Below are 21146 nucleotides of genomic sequence, written 5' to 3'. Positions count from 1 at the left end.
ATGTAGACCTGAAAAGGAAAATTTATAAAAAATATTTACAACATTGAAAAAATAATACAGCTTCCGATTGCCTAACTACTACAAATTCCACTTTGTAACAACAGACATAAAAGCCGACTAATGCATAATTCTCAAACTGTTTCAGCTTCATCTTGACTTGCTTCAATTTATCCCAGTCATCCAAAAACCTCAAATCTTTTTCATTTTTGCTTTGGCTTGATTAACTTCATTTTGTGTTGCAAAAATCTCACTGTTTCAATGTCTCGAGTAACTTTTTTACTGCAGAACCTCCCTGTAAACAATATTTCTTGTGAATACTTTAGAACATGCGGGCATCAAACGGCCTTGCTTCTTGGTGTCTTTCACTAAAACACGAACATTCCTCATAGACGAACATCTTGAAAAAGCTACGTAAAGCATTCCATGACTGAAAACGGGTTGCGGTAAATAAATCCCAACTTTCTTAAGTGTCTGTCCCTGTGACTTATTAATAGTCATACAAAATGCAAGCCTGATGGGAAACTGTCTTCGCTTGAGCTGAAAGGGGAGGTTTGAATCTGATGGTGAAAGTTCAACACGTGGAATGAAAACTCTCGATCCAGCATTCTGTCCAGAGATGACTTCACAATCTAAAACGTTTGGCATAATTCTCTTCACAATGAGCCTTGTTCCGTTGCAGAGTCCAACCGATGGATGTAGATTTCGTAGAAGCATAACTATAACTCCAACTTTCAAATTCAGAGGATGAGGTGGCATTCCAGAAGGCGTCAGGCTGTGGATGAAATCCAGCTGATACGTTTCTTGTTCTTCTTCGTCATCGCAAATAACCGAGTCTGCACTGTAGTGCGTGAAAACTTGACCTGGAAACGTGGAAAGAATTTCTTCATTAAGCTTCAGAGCTTCCTCGTTCTTTGGACATAAAATCGCTTTACTGGCCAAGTCTTGTAAGTCGAATTCATTACCGCAGCCAAACATTTCTTCTACTATCGATCTGTTGACCACACACAAAGATGGAATTTCGATAATGTCTTCGTCCAAGCCACTGTCATTTTTAAGACGACCGTCTCCCAACTGCAGAAGCCATTCTGAAAATTCTTGTTCTTCCGGATTCAATCGCATATTGGTGGAAAGCGTGCATTGTTTGAAATGTGGCCACAAAAAGGAGTTCCTGAGGCAGCTCTCGATCGCAGAAGTTCGGTTTCCATGTGCGACAACAGGTAATGTTTGTCTCCAGTCACCTCCTAAAACTAAGGTTTTACCGCCAAAAGGAACATCCAGTCCGGTCAAGTCTCTCAGCAATCTGTCGACAGCTTCCAAAGCGTAATGAGGCGTAATGGTGCATTCATCCCATATGAAAAGTTTTGCAGTCTTCAAGTACCTTCCTTCAGCGCTATCTTGTCTCACACGGCACGAAGAATTTTCCAGAAGTGGAACGGGCAACTTGAAAGTAGAGTGTACAGTTCTTCCACCGGTCAACAGCACAGCAGCAATGCCTGTCCACGCAACGGGAATGGCAACGTGGCCCATTCCTCGAACAGCATGAAGGATCGTCCTAAAAAGGAAAGTTTTTCCAGCTCCGGCAAACGCATTAACACAAAATGTCTTCGGTGTGTTAGGATTCTCATCTCGTACAGCTTCCAAAACCAAGTCGTAAACTAATTTCTGTTCAGGATTCAACATCCCGTTCAACACTTCGGCTTGTTCGTTTTCATACTGGACATCGAACTGCGGGACTTCGAGAGAAACAGCATCAGTCAATGTTGGTTGCGGGAGACCAAGAGAACATAGCGAAACATTGTGCACTTCTAACTGGTCTTCTATACTTCTCAGTGCAAGGCTGAAACTGTCTTCTAAGGAGTAAGATCTCGCAAAATCTTCAGAAAGGGACTCTTTGAATTCATTCCACAAAGCGACGGGTTCCGCAGGGTTGCAGAAAACACAGATGAAGCAAAAAAGCTGTCTTAGCTGCGGTGGCATTTGAAAAGCTGATGCTTCTGCCAGAGTATTTTTCCATTCTTCGTCGTCTTGCAGCAGATGCCTTGCACGGCAGGCTTCCTTGAACGTTGAATACTCCACACCTTCGTAAGTTCTTAAGTCGGCAAAACTCTTCGCTCCTTTAACGTGACACAGCAGCAACCTCAGATGGAAACGCTCAACATCTTTCAGGCTAACAGAATACATTCTTGAAATGATGTAATCTCCAAGTCTAACTCGTGTCTGCCAGGCATGATTCCTCCAGGTGAAATGTTTAGGAATTTCGGCATACAGGTAACCATTCGCTTCGGGAACTGTCCTGTTCAGTTCAAACCATCCGGTGAGCATGGTATTTTTCTCGGCAGCTCTCTGGAAAGCATTCCTTTCTTCGGATTCGGCAAAATAGACGGGCTGCAGGTTTTCCAAATGAACCGGTAGTCGTATGATGGAGTGCGACTTAGAATGCATTCTTTTTTCAAACAGCCTCCACGCTGCTTCAGGGGCAGACACGTATCTTGCATTTAAGAAGCATTTGATCTCGTCCCACATTAAAGTTCTATCTCCAGATTCTTCCAGAACAACTTTAGCTGCATCATGACCCTTGTACACGTATTTGAACAAATACTTCACCGATTTTATGCAGCTGCATACTTCAACGTTTATGTGGGCGTTGTACCTTTTCGATAAATACGGATTGTAAGGAACGACCCATCTGTTATCGATGGCATGACCCTTGATCACGATAAAGTTTCCATCGTCCCTTCTTCTGTAGAGTGGGTAGCCATTCACGTTCTCTTTAGTTTCTGCCTGAAACGGTTTCGGAAATCCTTTCGAACATACACCATCACTCATGCAGGGAGAGTTTCTATTCAGTTCACCGCAGGGTCCGTGAATCATCGATGACTTCACAATGTTGTGTAGCTCCGGATGTCGAGTAGCATCTGGAAGTTCAGCACACACCAGCGAGTCGATGCACTTTGCATCTCTTATTTTGTCTTCTTCCGCTAAAAACAACAAAAGGTGCATATGAGGCAATCCTCTCTTCTGAAATTCGATGACGTGTATATCTGCAATGGTCGCACCTAAGATGTGATTCTTTGTCAAATCTTGCATCAAAGCCGTTTTCTTCAGGTCAAATACCCTCGAAACGATGTCCGGGCGATCGTGAGCCTTCTGTACTGGGAATAAGTTTTCTGTTATTTCCGGCCATTTAGGGTTGCACGTGAAAGTCAAAAACAGATCCGGTTTACCAAAGTCGCGCACAATGGCCATCGAGTCCTGATAGTTTTGCTGCATGCAGCGAGGGCTTCCTATAAACGTTGACGGAAGTATAACCGGTATTCCAGGGCGGACGCCCGTCTCTTGACCAACTCTGTAAATGTGATCGGCAAGACCCATGTAAGTTTCCACTCTCAGATTCGTCTGAGGGCTCCGGAGGTACGCAATCCTGTTGCCTTCAACTTTTACGTATGCATCCACGAGATACTGCTGAAACGATTTCCGGCCATACAAAATCGGGTTGTAGCAATCTCGTCGTACGGACACCCTGTGACTGTAAAACTGTAACTCTGTGTATTGCTGTCCGACTCTGAATCCTTGCTCGCCGTGAGGAAAGAAAAGTACGTACGTCATGGGTTCCAAGTTGGGATTTAAGGTACTGATGTTGATGAGACCGCCACCTCTCGGATGGATCACGATGTCTCGGTTCGATGGAGGAGCGCCGTCCGTACTCTTGAAGACGACTGCAACTTCATTTTCTTTCGGAGCATTGTAACGTCCCCTGTGCTCGCCTGCAGCAACACTTTCACCCTTGATGTACATGCGGATATCCGCAGCAGTTTCGGCACCTTGCTCTCGTACAGTTTCTTCTTCGAATTCCTTCAGCATCTTGTAGGCTTCCGCATATGGATTAACGTTCCTTAAAACTGTGTCCAACTGTCTCAGGAGTTCGGCGTTCAGGGCAACATTTCCAAATATGTTCATTCTCTGCCTGAGGGCTTGATCCGAATCTAAAATGTACAGCTGAGCATACTGTTCTTGACCGGGATGAGGCGGATGAAGGTGGCTCGTTCGATGATATATGGCACCGTGAATCCTGAAGCAGTAGGGACCCGAACCCGAAGGCATTTCTATATTGGCACCCAATGAAGCAAAACTGAGCAGGCAGTTGTAAGTACGTATGTTGGCAAAAAACTCTTCAGAAAACGGGTGGTTCCCATTCATTAAATTGTGCCATTCTTCTGGATATCTTCTTTCAGCTTCGACAATTTTCCCATTGTTACAGCAGTGCATGTATCTTCCTCTTGCATTCCTTTCTCCCGTAAAGAACAATCCGTTGCAGAGATCGCAGGAAGCTTCCATTGAACCGGCGCTGTGTTGCTCAACATAAACTTCGAGTCCACATCTTCCTGCATTGTGAAGAGTGCTGCGTGAACGTTGTGCTGCATTCATGCGTAGCCTGTCTTCTCGTACGGACATTGTTTCTTCGGATAGGACTTGTCTGTGGCGTGCAGCGTCTCGCGTTCTTCGTGTAGCAGCGTCCTCTTCCGACTCTTCCGCTCGAACTTGACGATGACGATGAGAGTCCAGTCTGTGCCTCCTACTGGTTTCTTCTTCACTTTCTTGAGCACGCAAATTTTCTTGACATTGGGATTGCCTGCTGAGTCTCCTAATGGTTTCTTGTTCCGTTTCTGCAGCACGTAAATTTTCTTGATGTTGAGCTTTCCTGCCGAGTCTCGTAGCGGTTTCTTCTTCCGTTTCTTGAGCGCGTAGGTTTGCTTGCCGACGCGCTTGCGTGCTCAGTCTCGCAGCAGTTTCTTCTTCATTTTCTGCAGCTCGCCGTAAACTCTGTGCTTCAGCTCTTCGTCTTCTTGATGCATCTCCTGTAATGCCTCTTTTCCGTTTCGGCATTTCAGTACGTTAAAAAAAAGCACTACTAAAATATTAACTCGACTCAAAAAATTGACTACGCAGATGAAAGAAAAAAATTGCTCATTAAACCAATACTGCTGGAAAAAAAATTAATGCATTCTATATGTATACAACACAAATTTTAAAATAATCCTAGACTAAATGAAAAATTTTCCACTTAAGAGCAAATTAATTTTAAAAAATCAAAAATATAAAACAAAAACTTCCCTGTTAAAAAATTGCTGGCAAATAAGAAATAATATGGGTAATATTATGAAAAATTCCAAGCACAGATAAAAATTATGAAAATATTTCTAATAATTAGGTCAATCTGAGAACAATGCACATAAACAGAAAATGAAAACCTAAACACAAAATAAATAAAAGGTATAAATACAAATATAAATTAGGAACTTCTGAAATCAATTCTGAAATTCAAATAACAAACCTAACAAAATAACAAATCTAATAAAATATAGAACATTCGATCGCCTTAAAACGATAATTGTTATCGCACACAGGAAAATGTCAAAAATATAAAATGTAAATGCAATTTATCGACCAACAATAACAGAAATATAAAACACGAATGAATAGATCTTTAAAAAAATACAAAATAATACATTAAATATATAAAAAGAGTCACCAAGTTAATGTTCCGAAGAATTCTCAAGTTCTAAACTAACAGGAGCATATAAAAGTCTAAAATACTACTTTAAATTACTAAAACTACAAATATAAATGCAAAAAACAATCAAATATCCTGTAAAAAGAAATAAAGATTAAGTGCAATGAGTAATAATAAGAATATTTACGAAATTTGAAATGCTGGAAAAAATTGCAACGGTCTCCTTCCAAATCCAAAATTCGTAAATAAATTTTTTGTTGCCAAACCAGGAAACTAAACTTTTGATTCTATTTGATCTGTTGCCAGACCGGGAAACAAAACTTTTTATTTTATCTATGACGCCATTTACTCGACTTATCAAGGGCATAAACCAATCTACATTCAACTAACGACAACTAAATGAAGAGAATGTTTCTATTTTTAGTTTTATTTTAGCTTTTCAGTTTATTCCTTTAAGTTATTTTAATTTTTTATTCTTAGTTTGTTAGTGGCGAACGGCCTTGGCGTTCCCATAGCATTTTTATCTCCGACGACTGCCGAGACTGTTGCCACTCGGAAGACTGAGTGCCGAAATTATTGTTTTCGCAGTTTTTAATTAATAACTCGGCGGATTATTGTCGTACGAAGATGGGACCGGTATCGATGGATTTGTTGATTTTTTTCGAATACGGGGATATGCGTTTCGAATCGCAACTCGGAGCCGTTCCGCAGATATTCGAGAAAAACGAATTTGGCACTCGGCCAAATCCCTAAAATAGGGGAAACCCGTGAAAGAAAGTGCAAAACGTAGGGAAATGTAGGGAGAAAATCAGTTTTTAATTAATATCTCGGCTAATTAAAGTCGCACGAAGATGCCGATGGTCAATCCGGCGAGCCACGGGAATTCTGAATCCAACGGTACCTTCCGCTAAGCTCTACACCCAGCCGTTCTTGAGAAGATGATGTTACAAACACACAAACAGACAGAGGCACACAGATTTTAATAGTATAGACTAGCGGGCAATCCCGCCAGCTGAGCGGGCTGAAGCCCATTACTTCAGGGGATGGATGCCTTCGTGGTATTCGAAAGTTGGGCCTAACTACCAGTGTACAGCGATTTTACATTTGCTGCGCCCGCTTTGTTAACGTATGCATGCAGAAGATACTGCATGCGGAAAACCACGAAAACACACATGCAGCCAGCCCGCTCGCCGGGATTAGAAAGTTGGACCGAACTACCAGTGTTCAGCGATTTTACCGCTCAGCTGCTTGTACGAAGTGTAATCGCGAAAATTTTCGGGTGTTATATTCCAACAGTATACTCGTTGTTAAAATTCCTTTATTTAAATTCTTTTTGGTAAACTCCAACTGCTGTCTATATATTTTATACTTAACATCTCTTTTGTAATTATGTTTCATAACAGTAAATATATACTGGCATTTAAATGCCTTTAAAATAGTAGAAAACATTTAAAAGCATTATGTTACAATTTTTTCATGCTCGGAAGTAATACTTTTAACTGCGAGCAAACCTTTGATCTTAGTCGTAACTGTAACTGCTTTCGGCGGCGTTTGTTTACATTTTTCAAGCGTGGGTTTTCGAGCTGATCAGTTTTCGTCAGTTATCTTTGTTTACCTTCTAAAAATGTTCTTCGAAGGGTCTTCTAAGACTCTTGATAATATTTTAGTCGTGAATTTGTTCTATTTTGATTATACTGGTAAATTTTTTTTTTTACTTATGCAATCATAATGCATACTATTAGCAAGTAGTATCATAAACCCAAAGCATCAGCGGTTCTAAAATAAAACTCGTGCATGTGTGAAGAATATTCATGGCAGATGGTCATTTGTAGATGCTGTTACCGCAGAAAAAATTGCTGACACTTAAAATTTAGCGGATATGACAAATGATAAAAGTCCAGCGTGAAAATCAATTGTGAATACAACTGCGAGTGTAAAGGCAGCTGAGTTGAAAACAACTTTTCAATCTACATCAAATTCTAATCAAAATTTGATTGAAAAGTGTTCCTATATTTTAATGAACAGCGAAATGTTTGTTGCATAATGCTACAACAGTTCTTCAGATGTAATATGAAAGGAAATGTTTGGCTATTGAACTCGTTTGCAAATTGTGTAAGAAGGTGTTAATTTTAAAAATCAAAAATTGTAAAACCAAAACTTGCAGATTATAAAATTGCTGGTAAATAACAGAATGTTAAATAATAATATGTGCAATGCTATGGAAATTCTAAGAACAGATAACAATTATCAAAATATTTTGAATAATTAGGCAACGACCACAGGAAGTGTCATTTTTACTTCCGTGTGTAATGTAGTGGTGTAGCGTATTCAGCTACGGCAAAGCACTCGAGTGCAATCTGCCTAAGGGGAGGGATGCCTTCTTGTCGGCTTTTTAAAGGAAAGTGGCATGGGGAAAATAACAAAAACACCCATGCAGCCACCCCATTCACTGGGATTCGAATGTTGGGTGTTTGTAAAAGACGCAACTTTGTGGAACAAACTCATTTGCTCATTACAGTCCTATCCCTCGAGTATATCAAATATCATGTGAATCATGCCCATGTCTTGCATCTGCTGCACACCTTGTTCCATCATTGTGTGGATATAGCTCATATTGTGTCAATAGTGTTGTATGTGTCCAATATCCCCTGTATATACATTTGAAAATATATATGTACATACATATAAACCAAATTAGTTAGTCGCCTGTTTTTATCGCATTCAAAATAAATAAATAACAGAAAATAATTTTTAAAATCTACCGAGTAAGTATTGCAGATGGGTGGGCTGCACCCACTCAATTCTTTGCTGGTGTCTAAAATAGTTTCTGTGTGAAATTTGTGGAAATATTTTGTATTTAAATCAAAAACAGAAAAATAATTTTAAATCTATGATTAAAATTGTTTTTCTCACTTTCATTATTATTAACACGAAACCGAAGGGACTGAAGAATTTTTTCGTGTTAAAGGATGTTGAAAAAAAAAAACATATTTTCAACAAAATTAAGTTTATTAGAGTACATTTTATTTGCACAGATATGCATATAGGCATGTATTTAATAAAAAATCAATGAAACAAAATCATCCACAAGAACTGCATTATTCATTTCGTTTTCTTTGTCGGAATCTGCATCAATGATATTTTTTTAGCTTTGAACAAACTCCAAAATATCCTTGTCTCCAATTATTTGGGGCTGTACACACATTATCATCAACTACTGCAACTGTTGTTCTTTGGATAACACAGTAGGGCAGCACACAGAAACTTTTCCAAACGTTTCATAAAATGTCAGTCGTGTGAACCCGTAAAATATTTTACTGTACCTATGTCTATAAAAGACACAACTTTGGGAAAGACATTACAGGCCTATCCCTTGAGTATATTAAATATCATGCAAAACAAAATATTTTATATGAATGAAACCAGTTATTGCGTCAATAGTTCAAAGAAAAACAGAAAATAATTTTTAAAATCTACCGAGTAAGTACGCCAGATGGGCGAGCTACAATCCGTATTTATCTGAAAAGAAATAATAATAATAATAATAATTTCTTAGTTATAAGTTTATATTAAACACAAAAACTTGAACAGAAAAAAAAAATGTAAACAGAAAAAATTGGTGGGTTTTTGACGGCATAAACTGCCTGACACCTGGGGTCTCCTCTGCAACCTCATCGACCAGGGGGTTATTTTTTCTCCCAGGTATCAGCCCCTTCCCTGGTCTGCTGTTACAGAATCATAGACAAAATTGCATCACTATATATAAATATGTATATATATATATATATATATATTGATGCAATTGTATATACATATACACACACACGCACAATTAAGATATATATATATTTGTATGTGTTTACAAAAATGCAAGCAATGAATAAGAAAAATTATTTACAAAAATTTACATGTTCTATGTACACCTGAAAAGAAAAACATTTTAATTTGAATGAAATCATTTCTATATACACCTGAAAAAAAGTATTTACAAGTTCTATGTACATCTGAAAAGAAATGTATAAAAACATTTTAATTTGAATCAAATCATTTCTATATACACCTGAAAAAGAAATATTTTTATGTGATTGAAATAAGTTCCATAAATACCTAAAAAAGAAAAATACATAAAATGTTTTAAAATTAATGAACGCAATTGTATGTAGACCTGAAAAGGAAAATTTATAAAAAATATTTACAACATTGAAAAAATAATACAGCTTCCGATTGCCTAACTACTACAAATTCCACTTTGTAACAACAGACATAAAAGCCGACTAATGCATAATTCTCAAACTGTTTCAGCTTCATCTTGACTTGCTTCAATTTATCCCAGTCATCCAAAAACCTCAAATCTTTTTCATTTTTGCTTTGGCTTGATTAACTTCATTTTGTGTTGCAAAAATCTCACTGTTTCAATGTCTCGAGTAACTTTTTTACTGCAGAACCTCCCTGTAAACAATATTTCTTGTGAATACTTTAGAACATGCGGGCATCAAACGGCCTTGCTTCTTGGTGTCTTTCACTAAAACACGAACATTCCTCATAGACGAACATCTTGAAAAAGCTACGTAAAGCATTCCATGACTGAAAACGGGTTGCGGTAAATAAATCCCAACTTTCTTAAGTGTCTGTCCCTGTGACTTATTAATAGTCATACAAAATGCAAGCCTGATGGGAAACTGTCTTCGCTTGAGCTGAAAGGGGAGGTTTGAATCTGATGGTGAAAGTTCAACACGTGGAATGAAAACTCTCGATCCAGCATTCTGTCCAGAGATGACTTCACAATCTAAAACGTTTGGCATAATTCTCTTCACAATGAGCCTTGTTCCGTTGCAGAGTCCAACCGATGGATGTAGATTTCGTAGAAGCATAACTATAACTCCAACTTTCAAATTCAGAGGATGAGGTGGCATTCCAGAAGGCGTCAGGCTGTGGATGAAATCCAGCTGATACGTTTCTTGTTCTTCTTCGTCATCGCAAATAACCGAGTCTGCACTGTAGTGCGTGAAAACTTGACCTGGAAACGTGGAAAGAATTTCTTCATTAAGCTTCAGAGCTTCCTCGTTCTTTGGACATAAAATCGCTTTACTGGCCAAGTCTTGTAAGTCGAATTCATTACCGCAGCCAAACATTTCTTCTACTATCGATCTGTTGACCACACACAAAGATGGAATTTCGATAATGTCTTCGTCCAAGCCACTGTCATTTTTAAGACGACCGTCTCCCAACTGCAGAAGCCATTCTGAAAATTCTTGTTCTTCCGGATTCAATCGCATATTGGTGGAAAGCGTGCATTGTTTGAAATGTGGCCACAAAAAGGAGTTCCTGAGGCAGCTCTCGATCGCAGAAGTTCGGTTTCCATGTGCGACAACAGGTAATGTTTGTCTCCAGTCACCTCCTAAAACTAAGGTTTTACCGCCAAAAGGAACATCCAGTCCGGTCAAGTCTCTCAGCAATCTGTCGACAGCTTCCAAAGCGTAATGAGGCGTAATGGTGCATTCATCCCATATGAAAAGTTTTGCAGTCTTCAAGTACCTTCCTTCAGCGCTATCTTGTCTCACACGGCACGAAGAATTTTCCAGAAGTGGAACGGGCAACTTGAAAGTAGAGTGTACAGTTCTTCCACCGGTCAACAGCACAGCAGCAATGCCTGTCCACGCAACGGGAATGGCAACGTGGCCCATTCCTCGAACAGCATGAAGGATCGTCCTAAAAAGGAAAGTTTTTCCAGCTCCGGCAAACGCATTAACACAAAATGTCTTCGGTGTGTTAGGATTCTCATCTCGTACAGCTTCCAAAACCAAGTCGTAAACTAATTTCTGTTCAGGATTCAACATCCCGTTCAACACTTCGGCTTGTTCGTTTTCATACTGGACATCGAACTGCGGGACTTCGAGAGAAACAGCATCAGTCAATGTTGGTTGCGGGAGACCAAGAGAACATAGCGAAACATTGTGCACTTCTAACTGGTCTTCTATACTTCTCAGTGCAAGGCTGAAACTGTCTTCTAAGGAGTAAGATCTCGCAAAATCTTCAGAAAGGGACTCTTTGAATTCATTCCACAAAGCGACGGGTTCCGCAGGGTTGCAGAAAACACAGATGAAGCAAAAAAGCTGTCTTAGCTGCGGTGGCATTTGAAAAGCTGATGCTTCTGCCAGAGTATTTTTCCATTCTTCGTCGTCTTGCAGCAGATGCCTTGCACGGCAGGCTTCCTTGAACGTTGAATACTCCACACCTTCGTAAGTTCTTAAGTCGGCAAAACTCTTCGCTCCTTTAACGTGACACAGCAGCAACCTCAGATGGAAACGCTCAACATCTTTCAGGCTAACAGAATACATTCTTGAAATGATGTAATCTCCAAGTCTAACTCGTGTCTGCCAGGCATGATTCCTCCAGGTGAAATGTTTAGGAATTTCGGCATACAGGTAACCATTCGCTTCGGGAACTGTCCTGTTCAGTTCAAACCATCCGGTGAGCATGGTATTTTTCTCGGCAGCTCTCTGGAAAGCATTCCTTTCTTCGGATTCGGCAAAATAGACGGGCTGCAGGTTTTCCAAATGAACCGGTAGTCGTATGATGGAGTGCGACTTAGAATGCATTCTTTTTTCAAACAGCCTCCACGCTGCTTCAGGGGCAGACACGTATCTTGCATTTAAGAAGCATTTGATCTCGTCCCACATTAAAGTTCTATCTCCAGATTCTTCCAGAACAACTTTAGCTGCATCATGACCCTTGTACACGTATTTGAACAAATACTTCACCGATTTTATGCAGCTGCATACTTCAACGTTTATGTGGGCGTTGTACTTTTTCGATAAATACGGATTGTAAGGAACGACCCATCTGTTATCGATGGCATGACCCTTGATCACGATAAAGTTTCCACCGTCCCTTCTTCTGTAGAGTGGGTAGCCATTCACGTTCTCTTTAGTTTCTGCCTGAAACGGTTTCGGAAATCCTTTCGAACATACACCATCACTCATGCAGGGAGAGTTTCTATTCAGTTCACCGCAGGGTCCGTGAATCATCGATGACTTCACAATGTTGTGTAGCTCCGGATGTCGAGTAGCATCTGGAAGTTCAGCACACACCAGCGAGTCGATGCACTTTGCATCTCTTATTTTGTCTTCTTCCGCTAAAAACAACAAAAGGTGCATATGAGGCAATCCTCTCTTCTGAAATTCGATGACGTGTATATCTGCAATGGTCGCACCTAAGATGTGATTCTTTGTCAAATCTTGCATCAAAGCCGTTTTCTTCAGGTCAAATACCCTCGAAACGATGTCCGGGCGATCGTGAGCCTTCTGTACTGGGAATAAGTTTTCTGTTATTTCCGGCCATTTAGGGTTGCACGTGAAAGTCAAAAACAGATCCGGTTTACCAAAGTCGCGCACAATGGCCATCGAGTCCTGATAGTTTTGCTGCATGCAGCGAGGGCTTCCTATAAACGTTGACGGAAGTATAACCGGTATTCCAGGGCGGACGCCCGTCTCTTGACCAACTCTGTAAATGTGATCGGCAAGACCCATGTAAGTTTCCACTCTCAGATTCGTCTGAGGGCTCCGGAGGTACGCAATCCTGTTGCCTTCAACTTTTACGTATGCATCCACGAGATACTGCTGAAACGATTTCCGGCCATACAAAATCGGGTTGTAGCAATCTCGTCGTACGGACACCCTGTGACTGTAAAACTGTAACTCTGTGTATTGCTGTCCGACTCTGAATCCTTGCTCGCCGTGAGGAAAGAAAAGTACGTACGTCATGGGTTCCAAGTTGGGATTTAAGGTACTGATGTTGATGAGACCGCCACCTCTCGGATGGATCACGATGTCTCGGTTCGATGGAGGAGCGCCGTCCGTACTCTTGAAGACGACTGCAACTTCATTTTCTTTCGGAGCATTGTAACGTCCCCTGTGCTCGCCTGCAGCAACACTTTCACCCTTGATGTACATGCGGATATCCGCAGCAGTTTCGGCACCTTGCTCTCGTACAGTTTCTTCTTCGAATTCCTTCAGCATCTTGTAGGCTTCCGCATATGGATTAACGTTCCTTAAAACTGTGTCCAACTGTCTCAGGAGTTCGGCGTTCAGGGCAACATTTCCAAATATGTTCATTCTCTGCCTGAGGGCTTGATCCGAATCTAAAATGTACAGCTGAGCATACTGTTCTTGACCGGGATGAGGCGGATGAAGGTGGCTCGTTCGATGATATATGGCACCGTGAATCCTGAAGCAGTAGGGACCCGAACCCGAAGGCATTTCTATATTGGCACCCAATGAAGCAAAACTGAGCAGGCAGTTGTAAGTACGTATGTTGGCAAAAAACTCTTCAGAAAACGGGTGGTTCCCATTCATTAAATTGTGCCATTCTTCTGGATATCTTCTTTCAGCTTCGACAATTTTCCCATTGTTACAGCAGTGCATGTATCTTCCTCTTGCATTCCTTTCTCCCGTAAAGAACAATCCGTTGCAGAGATCGCAGGAAGCTTCCATTGAACCGGCGCTGTGTTGCTCAACATAAACTTCGAGTCCACATCTTCCTGCATTGTGAAGAGTGCTGCGTGAACGTTGTGCTGCATTCATGCGTAGCCTGTCTTCTCGTACGGACATTGTTTCTTCGGATAGGACTTGTCTGTGGCGTGCAGCGTCTCGCGTTCTTCGTGTAGCAGCGTCCTCTTCCGACTCTTCCGCTCGAACTTGACGATGACGATGAGAGTCCAGTCTGTGCCTCCTACTGGTTTCTTCTTCACTTTCTTGAGCACGCAAATTTTCTTGACATTGGGATTGCCTGCTGAGTCTCCTAATGGTTTCTTGTTCCGTTTCTGCAGCACGTAAATTTTCTTGATGTTGAGCTTTCCTGCCGAGTCTCGTAGCGGTTTCTTCTTCCGTTTCTTGAGCGCGTAGGTTTGCTTGCCGACGCGCTTGCGTGCTCAGTCTCGCAGCAGTTTCTTCTTCATTTTCTGCAGCTCGCCGTAAACTCTGTGCTTCAGCTCTTCGTCTTCTTGATGCATCTCCTGTAATGCCTCTTTTCCGTTTCGGCATTTCAGTACGTTAAAAAAAAGCACTACTAAAATATTAACTCGACTCAAAAAATTGACTACGCAGATGAAAGAAAAAAATTGCTCATTAAACCAATACTGCTGGAAAAAAAATTAATGCATTCTATATGTATACAACACAAATTTTAAAATAATCCTAGACTAAATGAAAAATTTTCCACTTAAGAGCAAATTAATTTTAAAAAATCAAAAATATAAAACAAAAACTTCCCTGTTAAAAAATTGCTGGCAAATAAGAAATAATATGGGTAATATTATGAAAAATTCCAAGCACAGATAAAAATTATGAAAATATTTCTAATAATTAGGTCAATCTGAGAACAATGCACATAAACAGAAAATGAAAACCTAAACACAAAATAAATAAAAGGTATAAATACAAATATAAATTAGGAACTTCTGAAATCAATTCTGAAATTCAAATAACAAACCTAACAAAATAACAAATCTAATAAAATATAGAACATTCGATCGCCTTAAAACGATAATTGTTATCGCACACAGGAAAATGTCAAAAATATAAAATGTAAATGCAATTTATCGACCAACAATAACAGAAATATAAAACACGAATGAATAGATCTTTAAAAAAATACAAAATAATACATTAAATATATAAAAAGAGTCACCAAGTTAATGTTCCGAAGAATTCTCAAGTTCTAAACTAACAGGAGCATATAAAAGTCTAAAATACTACTTTAAATTACTAAAACTACAAATATAAATGCAAAAAACAATCAAATATCCTGTAAAAAGAAATAAAGATTAAGTGCAATGAGTAATAATAAGAATGTTTACGAAATTTGAAATGCTGGAAAAAATTGCGACGGTCTCCTTCCAAATCCAAAATTCGTAAATAAATTTTTTGTTGCCAAACCAGGAAACTAAACTTTTGATTCTATTTGATCTGTTGCCAGACCGGGAAACAAAACTTTTTATTTTATCTATGACGTCATTTACTCGACTTATCAAGGGCATAAACCAATCTACATTCAACTAACGACAACTAAATGAAGAGAATGTTTCTATTTTTAGTTTTATTTCAGCTTTTCAGTTTATTCCTTTAAGTTATTTTAATTTTTTATTCTTAGTTTGTTAGTGGCGAACGGCCTTGGCGTTCCCATAGCATTTTTATCTCCGACGACTGCCGAGACTGTTGCCACTCGGAAGACTGAGTGCCGAAATTATTGTTTTCGCAGTTTTTAATTAATAACTCCGCGGATTATTGTCGTACGAAGATGGGACCGGTATCGATGGATTTGTTGATTTTTTTCGAATCCGGAGATATGCGTTTCGAATTCCAACTCGGCGCCGTTCCCAAGTTATTCGAGAAAAACGAATTTGGCACTCGGCCAAATCCCTAAAACAGGGAAAACGGGTGAAAGAAAGTGCAAAACGTAGGGAAACGTAGGGGAAAAAGCAGTTTTTAATTAATATCTCGGCTAATTAAAGTCGCACGAAGATGCCGATGGTCAATATGGTGAGCCACGGGAATTCTGAATCCAACGGTACCTTCCGCTAAGCTCTACACCCAGCCGTTCTTGAGAAGATGATGTTACAAACACACAAACAGACAGAGGCACACAGATTTTAATAGTATAGACTAGCGGGCAAGCCCGCCAGCTGAGCGGGCTGAAGCTCGCTTATCATTGTTCGTTTTTAAAAGATATCCTATGTTAAATTTGGCCGGTATTGAAAAGTTGAACCGAACTACCATTTTTTAGCGGCATTCCGCGGGCTTCCCCCGCTTTTTTCACCTATGCATCCAGAAGTTACCGCATACACTATACATATGCGGAAAATCACGAAAACACCCATGCTTCGAGCCCTTTCGCGGGTATTCGAAATTTTGACCGAAATACCAATGTTCAGCGCTTTTGGGCGGGAGCCCGCCCAAAACAGTGTTCACGTGTGCACGCAAAAGATACTGCGTACACCGTACACATGCGTAAAATCACGAAAACACCCCTCCAGCCAGCCCGCTGCCGATTCGAAAGTTGGACCGAAATACAATTTTTCAGCGATTTTGCGCGTGCTGTGTTCGCTTTATTCACGTATGCATGCTGAAGATGGTGCATAAACGATACACATGCGTAAAATCACGAAAACAAACATGGAGCCTGCCTGTTCGCCGGTATTCGAAAGTTGGACCGAATTACCAGTGTTATGTGGCTTTGCGCGGGCTCTGCCCGCTTTATTCACATATACACCCAGAAGATACTCCATACACTATACACATGCGTAAAATCACGAAAACACCCATGGAGCCAGCCAGTTCGTCGGGATTCGAAATTACCGCATTACCAGTATTCTGTGCCCGCTTTATTCACGTATGCATCCATGAGATACTTTATAAACGATACACATGCGAACAATCACGAAAACACCCATGCAGCCAGCCCGCTCGCCGAGATTCGAAAGTTTGAGCGAACTACCAGTGTTCAGCGGTTTTACCCGGTATCCGCGCGCTGTATTCACGTATGCATCCAAATTTTATATACAGTACCCCGGAATTCGAAAGTAGGACCGAAATACCAGTGTTCAGCGATTTTGTGGAGCGGGCTGCGCCCGCTTTATACACATAAGCATGGAGAGGATACTGCATAAACGATACACATGAATTAAAGCAAGAAAACACCCGGGGAGCCAGCTCGTTCGCCGACACCGAAAGTTGGATCGAACTACCAGCGTTAAGAGGTTTTGAGCAGGCTGCGCCCACTTTTATCACATATGCATCCAGAAATCACTTTATACACTATACACATGCGGAAAATCAGGAAAACACCCATGCAGCCAGCCCGCTCGCAGAGATTCGAATGTTTGACCGAACTACCAGTGTTCAGCGGTTTTACCCGGTATCCGCGCGCTGTATTCACGTATGCGACCAAATTTTATGTACAGTACCCCGGAATTCGAAAGTTGGACCGAACTACCAGTGTTCTGTAGTTTTGCGCGGGCTGCTCCCGCTTTATTCAAGTATGCATGCAGAAGATACCGCATACACGTTACACATGCGAAAAATCCCGAAAACACACATTGAGCCAACGCGGTCGCTTGGATTCGAAAGTTGGACCGAACTACCAGTAATCAGAGGTTTTGAGCGAATTTCGGCCGCTTTATTCACTTATGCATCCAGAAGATGCTGCGTACACGAGGCACATGCGTAAAATCACGCAAACACCCATGGACCCAGCCCGTTCGCCGGGATTCGAAATTAGGACCAAACTACCAGAGTTCAGCTTTATTCATTTATGCATCCAGAAGACACTGCATACACAACAGATATGCGTAAAATCACAAAAAACATGAGTGTAGCCTGCCTGCTCACCGGGATTCGAAAGTTACCGTATACCATCTCAAAGGAGCAAAGAAAAATCTTTAATCTAAAAAAAAAAAAAAAAAAAAAGTGTGAATTTAATTTTTATTGGTGCGAACTTATTTAAAATATCATTTGTATTAAAAGATAATATCTAAATTAAGTGCACGTATCTAATAACATAAAAAAATATATTATTCCAAAAAATCAAATTTATTATTAAAAAAATAACAACATATTTTTAAAAAATAGCTTTTTCAGATTTTTTAATTAATATCCCAGCTGATTAAAGTTGTACAACTTCAAGAACGTCATCATTTAAATTTAATGTAATATAATAACTTTTATTGAATATCAATAAAAGAATTAACGTGACAATCATCCTAACCTGAAATTAAAAAAAAAATTGTGAAAAGCAGCTGTTTATTTAAAATGCCTACATTAACGAAATATTTTTAAAATACAGTTAGGTAACATGCAATCGCGTGCTTTATTCAACTTTAGAATATAACCTTTATTTGTATCTGCGGCGATTCAAGAAAGTGTTGCAATCGGAAAAATGAGCCCGAAAATTAGCGTTTTCACAGTTTTTAATTAATATCTCAGCTGATTAACGTCCTACGAAGATGAGAATGGTATCATTGGATTCGTAGAATTTTTTGGAATCCGCAGACACCTGCCTCGAATTCCAACTCAGCGCCGTTCCATAGATATTTAAGAAAAAAGAAATTGACACGTGACCTTTCGCCAGCACAAATCTCGAGCGGAAGCAATTGTCATCCCCCCGGCGCTTTCGAAAAAGCAATTTTATCTCAGCTAATTCCGAGACGGTTGCCACTCCGAAAAATGAAATAACGTTTTCGCAGTTTTTAATTAATAACTCCGCCGATTATTGTCGTACGAAGATGGGACCGGTATCGATGGATTCGTTGATTTTTTTCGAATACGGGGATATGGGTTTCGAATCGCAACTCGGAGCCGTTCCGCAGATATTCGAGAAAAACGAATTTGGCACTCGGCCAAATCCCTAAAATAGGGGAAACCCGTGAAAGAAAGTGCAAAACGTAGGGAAATGTAGGGAGAAAATCAGTTTTTAATTAATATCTCGGCTAATTAAAGTCGCACGAAGATGCCGATGGTCAATCCGGCGAGCCACGGGCATTCTGAATCCAACGGTACCTTCCGCTAAGCTCTACACCCAGCCGTTCCCGAGGAGATGATGTTACAAACACACAAACAGACAGAGGCACACAGATTTTAATAGTATAGACTAGCGGGCAAGCCCGCCAGCTGAGCGGGCTGAAGCCCGCTTATCATTGTTCGTTTTTAAAAGATATCCTATGTTAAATTTGGCCGGTATTGAAAAGTTGAACCCAACTACCATTTTTAGCGGCATTCCGCGGGCTTACCCCGCTTTTTTCACCTATGCATCCAGAAGTTACCGCATACACTATACATATGCGGAAAATCACGAAAACACCCATGCTTCCAGCCCTTTCACGGGTATTCGAAATTTGGACCGAAATACCAGTGTTCAGCGCTTTTGGGCGGGAGCCCGCCCAAAACAGTGTTCACGTGTGCATGCAAAAGATACTGCGTACACCGTACACATGCGTAAAATCACGAAAACACCCCTCCAGCCAGCCCGCTGCCGATTCGAAAGTTGGACCGAAATACAATTTTTCAGCGATTTTGCGCGTGCTGTGCCCGCTTTATTCACGTATGCATGCTGAAGATGGTGCATAAACGATACACATGCGTAAAATCACGAAAACAAACATGGAGCCTGCCTGTTCGCCGGTATTCGAAAGTTGGACCGAATTACCAGTGTTATGTGGCTTTGCGCGGGCTCTGCCCGCTTTATTCACATATACACCCAGAAGACACTCCATACACTATACACATGCGTAAAATCACGAAAACACCCATGGAGCCAGCCAGTTCGTCGGGATTCGAAATTACCGCATTACCAGAACCGCATTACCAGTATTCTGTGCCCGCTTTATTCACGTATGCATCCATGAGATACTTTATAAACGATACACATGCGAACAATCACGAAAACACCCATGCAGCCAGGCCGCTCGCCGAGATTCGCAAGTTTGAGCGAACTACCAGTGTTCAGCGGTTTTACCCGGTATCCGCACGCTGTATTCACGTATGCATCCAAATTTTATATACAGTACCCCGGAATTCGAAAGTAGGACCGAAATACCAGTGTTCAGCGATTTTGTGGAGCGGGCTGCGCCCGCTTTATACACATAAGCATGGAGAGGATACTGCATAAACGATACACATGAATTAAAGCAAGAAAACACCCGGGGAGCCAGCTCGTTCGCCGACACCGAAAGTTGGATCGAACTACCAGCGTTAAGAGGTTTTGAGCAGGCTGCGCCCACTTTTATCACATATGCATCCAGAAATCACTTTATACACTATACACATGCGGAAAATCAGGAAAACACCCATGCAGCCAGCCCGCTCGCAGAGATTCGAATGTTTGACCGAACTACCAGTGTTCAGCGGTTTTACCCGGTTTCCGCGCGCTGTATTCACGTATGCGACCAAATTTTATGTACAGTACCCCGGAATTCGAAAGTTGGACCGAACTACCAGTGTTCTGTAGTTTTGCGCGGGCTGCTCCCGCCTTATTCAAGTATGCATGCAGAAGATACCGCATACACGTTACACATGCGAAAAATCCCGAAAACACACATTGAGCCAACACGGTCGCTTGGATTCGAAAGTTGGACCGAACTACCAGTAATCAGAGGTTTTGAGCGAATTTCGGCCGCTTTATTCACTTATGCATCCAGAAGATGCTGCGTACACGAGGCACATGCGTAAAATCACGCAAACACCCATGGACCCAGCCCGTTCGCCGGGATTCGAAATTAGGACCGAACTACCAGAGTTCAGCTTTATTCATTTATGCATCCAGAAGACACTGCATACACAACAGATATGCGTAAAATCACAAAAAACATGAGTGTAGCCTGCCTGCTCACCGGGATTCGAAAGTTACCGTATACCATCTCAAAGGAGCAAAGAAAAATCTTTAATCTAAAAAAAAAAAAAAAAAAGTGTGAATTTAATTTTTATTGGTGCGAACTTATTTAAAATATCATTTGCATTAAAAGATAATATCTAAATTAAGTGCACGTATCTAATAACATAAAAAAATATATTATTCCAAAAAATCAAATTTATTATTAAAAAAATAACAACATATTTTTAAAAAATAGCTTTTTCAGATTTTT

Source organism: Stegodyphus dumicola, chromosome 2 (genome assembly GCF_044657685.1).
Source record: "Stegodyphus dumicola isolate Sdum_Otavi_A_Nest chromosome 2, ASM4465768v1".
NCBI classification, from domain to species: Eukaryota; Metazoa; Arthropoda; class Arachnida; order Araneae; family Eresidae; genus Stegodyphus; species Stegodyphus dumicola.
Note: the sequence above shows the minus strand (reverse complement) of the source record.